The sequence below is a fragment of the Galeopterus variegatus genome, unplaced genomic scaffold (assembly GCF_000696425.1).
Source record: "Galeopterus variegatus unplaced genomic scaffold, G_variegatus-3.0.2 Scaffold2166, whole genome shotgun sequence".
Lineage (NCBI taxonomy): Eukaryota > Metazoa > Chordata > Mammalia > Dermoptera > Cynocephalidae > Galeopterus > Galeopterus variegatus.
The window spans coordinates 25,032-29,492 of NW_007728277.1; the positions used below are offsets into that span (position 1 = coordinate 25,032).

Consider the following 4,461-nt stretch of genomic DNA (forward strand, 5'->3'; position numbering starts at 1 on the left):
GTAAAGATTTTGTATACAACCTAAGTTAAGTTGTTATCAGCTTAAAATAGACAGTTACAACTATAAAATGTTATATGTAAGTCCCATTGTCACCACAAAGCAAAAACTTATAATAGATTCACCAAATATAAAGAGAAAGGAATCAAAGCATATCACTATAGAAAATCATCAAATCACAAATCAGGACAGCAAGAGAGGAAGAAAGGAATATAGGAACTATAAATATGTTAAGTATAAATGGACTAAATTCTCCAATCAAAAGACAAAAAGTGGTTAAATGGATTAATAATTTTAAAAAAGATACAACTGTATACTGCCTAGAAGAAATTCATTCTACCTATAAGAACACAAATAGACGTAACATGAAGGGATGATGGATAAAGATATTCCATGCAGATGGAAACCAAAACAGAATAAGAGTAGCTACACTTATATTGACAAAATAGACATTAAGTCAAAAACTCAAACAAGAAATAAAGAAGGTCATTATATAGTGATAAAGGGATAATTTCATCAAGAGGGTATAACAATTGTAAATATATACATATGCACTCAACATCAAGGCACCTAAATATGTCAAGCAAATATTAATATATCTGAAGGGAGAAATATTCAACAATACAATAGTAGTAGAGGACTTCAATGCACCACTTTCAATAATGATAGATCATGAGGCAAAAAAGTCAATAAGGAAGCATTGGACATTGCCTATGCTTTAGACCAAATGGACCTAACATACATATACAGAACATTCCATCCAATAGCAGCAGAATACACATTCTTCTCAAGCACACACAGAATATTCTTCAGGATAGGTTATATGTGTATTAGTCCATTTGGGCTACTATAATGAAATACAATAAGCCAGGTGGCTTTTAAACAACACAAATTTATTTCTCACAGTTCTAAAGGCTAGGAAGTTTAAGATCAAGGCACCAGAAGATTTGAAGTCTGGTGGGCCCACTTATGGGTTTAGGAATGGTCTTTTCACTGTGTCCTCACATAGAGGAAGGGGCAAGGGCCTTTTCATAACAACACTAAACCCAGAGCTTCACACTTATGATCTAATCACCTCCCAAAGGCCCCACCTCCTAATATCATCATACTGGTGATTAGTTTTCAACATACAAAATGTGGAAAGACACAAATATTTAGATCATAGCAATATGTTAGGCTACAAAAAAAAGTCTTAACAAATTCAAAAAGATTAATGTCATATTAAATATCTCTTACACTCACAATAGTAAGAATCTAGAAATCAATAACAGGAGGAAAACTGGAAAATTCACAAATATAAGGAAAGTTTACTACTCACTCCTGAACAACCAATGGGTCAAATAAGACATTTTAAAAATCAAAAAATATCTTGAGACAAATAAAAATAGAAACCTAACATACAAAACTTATGTTCTAAGAAGGAATTTTATAGCAATAAATACCTACATTGAGAAAAAAGAAAGACCTAAATAAAAAACCTAACTTTACACTTCAATGAACTAGAAAAAGATGAACAAACTAATCCCAAAGTTAGCAAAAGGAAGGTAATAAAAAAGGTCAGAGCAGAAATAAATAAAATAAAGACTTAAAAAATGGAAAAGATCAGTTAAACTAAGAGTTGATTTTTGAAAAGTTAAACAGAATTGACAAAGCTTTAACTAGAATAAGAAAAAAAGAAAGAAGGCTCACCTAATAAAATCAGAAATGATACCACAGAAATACATGTTTTGAACATATCCCCCAAAGTTCATATGTTGGAAATGTAAAATAATAAAATCAGAAATGAAAGAGGAGACATTACAACTGATACCACAGAAATACATGTTTTGAACATATCCCCCAAAGTTCATATGTTGGAAATGTAAACCTAATGCAACAATGTTGAGAAAAGGGACCTCTCAGAGGTGATCAGGTCATGAGGGCTCTGTCCTCATGAATGCATTAATTCCATTATCATGGGACTGGATTAGTTATTACAGGAGTGGATACCTGATAAAAAGATGAGTTTGGCCCCTTCCTTTCTCACATGCATGCTCTCTTGCCTTTTCAGCTTCTACTATGTGATGGTATGGCACAAAGGCCCTTACAGATGTGGGACCCTAGAGCTTGCACTTCCCAGCCTCTAGAACTATAAGAAAAAAAATCTCTGTTCTTTATGAATCACCCAGTCTCAGGTATTCTGTTACAGCAGCATAAAATGAACTAAGACAGAAAATAACAGACTACTATGAACAACTATACACAAACAAGTTGGACAACCTAGAAGAAATGGATAAATTCCTAGATACATATAACCTACCAAGACTGAATAATGAAGAAATAGAAAATCTGAATAGGCAATAACAAGTAAGGAGATTAAATCAGTAATCAAAATTCTCCCCAAAAAGATAAAGCAAGGACTAGATGGCTTCACTGGTGAATTCAACAAAACTCATAAAAAAGAGTTAATACCAAGGCTTCTCAAACTCTTCTAAAATGTTAAAAATGAGGGAATACTTTCAACTCATTTTAGGAGGCCAGCATTACCCTGATACCAAAGCTAGCCAAGGACACTACAAGTAAAGGAAATTTCTGGTCAATATTCCTGAAGAACATAGATGCAAAAATCCTGAACAAAATAGTAGAAAACCAAATTCAACAGCACATGAAAGTATCATACCATGATCAAGTGAGATTTAGTCCTGGAATGGAAGAATTATTCAACATACAGAAGTAAATGTGAAACACTGCATTAACAACATGAAGAATAAAAATCATATGTTCATCTCAATAGATGGAGAAAAAGCATTTGACAAAATTCAACATGCTTTCATGATAAAAATTCTCAACAAATTAGGTATAAACAGAATATACCTTAACATAATAAAGGCCATATATAATAAGCCCACAGCTAACATTATACTCAATGGTGAAAAAGCTGACACTTTTCCTTTTAAGATCAGGAACAAGACAAGGATACCCACTCTTGCCACATGTATTCACATAGTTCTAGAAATCATAACTGTAGCAATTAGGCAAGATAAATAAATAAAAGGTGTTCAAATGAGAAATGAAGAAGTAAAGTTGTCTCTGTTTGCAGATGACATGATCTTACACAGAAAAAAAATCCTGAAGATTCCACCAGGAAACTGTTAGAAATAATAAACAAATTCAATAAAGTTATGGGATACAAAATCAATGTACAAAAATCAGTTTCATTCCTTTACCTGAAAAACAAACTATCCAAAAATGAAATTAAGAAGGCAATCCCAGGGCCGGCCCAGTGGCGCACTCGGTAGAGTGCAGCACTTGGGAGCGCGGCGGCGCTCCCGCCGAGGGTTCGGATCCCATATAGAGACCAGTCCGCTCACTGGTTGAGCACGGTGCGGGCGCGACACCGAGGGTTGCTAAGATGATGGGCTCATGTTGAGAACCTGTCGAGGAATGAAAACTGGTTTGCCTAGAAGCAGATATTAAAAACAATACCTCTTCAAAACATCTTTTTCCATACCACCTGATAAGCATCTTGATACAGCACAGCATGGCTGCAGCAGCAGTAACATGGGTGATAACAAAGAGAACTATCTTGAAACATTTCTTTCCAGTCCAAAACAGAGCTTTATATTGTGTTAGTCATAAATCTATGTATTCTTCTCTTCCAGATAACTTATAAGTAGAGCTTTCTTTGACATCTGAAGGTAGGACGATAGTATGCTACCACCCTTCTGTGGCCTATCCCTTGACCAGAACCTGTGCATAATAATGAAGAAACACATGATCAAGTGCTGAAAACCAGATTAGAAGAAAAAGGTGAACAGCTTAAGCAAGGACCCATGATAGAACAACTTAGCAAAATGTTCTTTACTACTAAGCACCATTGGTATCCTCATAGACAGTATCGTAGACATCATATGAAACTGAATCCTCCAAAAGACAGATGATATTGAGGTTCTTGGGGAAATCAAAGAGACCTATGCCTCATTTGCCATTTGTCACCTGAGAAAATATAATCTGGTGTATTCACTAGTATGCTATATAATAAAATAATAATAATAAAATCTCATATATTAAATAATAATAATAATAAATAATAAAATGTTCATACTACCCACAGTGATTTACAGATTCAATGCAATCCCTATCAAAACTCCAATGACATTTTTCATAGAAATAGAAAAAAATAATCCTAAAATTTATATGAAACCACAAAAAATCCCAAATACCTAAAACAATCTTGACAAAGAACAACAAATCTGGAGGTATCATACTTCCTGACTTCAAGTTATATTACATATAAAAGCTGTAGCAATCAGAAAAGGATGGTACTGGAATGAAAACATACACATGGACCACTAGAACGAATAGAGAGCCCAGAAATAAACCCACACAAGTATGGCCAATTAATTTTCCACAAAGGCACCAAGAATATACAATGCAAACAGGAACCCATGAGACAAACTGGAGATTGCCCACAGCTATCTCTCA

General features: G+C 34.2%; 1 pseudogene; it reads left to right on the plus strand.

The window, feature by feature from the left end:
* The first annotated feature begins 3,517 nt into the window (after positions 1-3,517).
* Positions 3,518-3,957, plus strand: LOC103597019 (annotated as a pseudogene).
* The last annotated feature ends 504 nt before the right edge of the window (positions 3,958-4,461 follow it).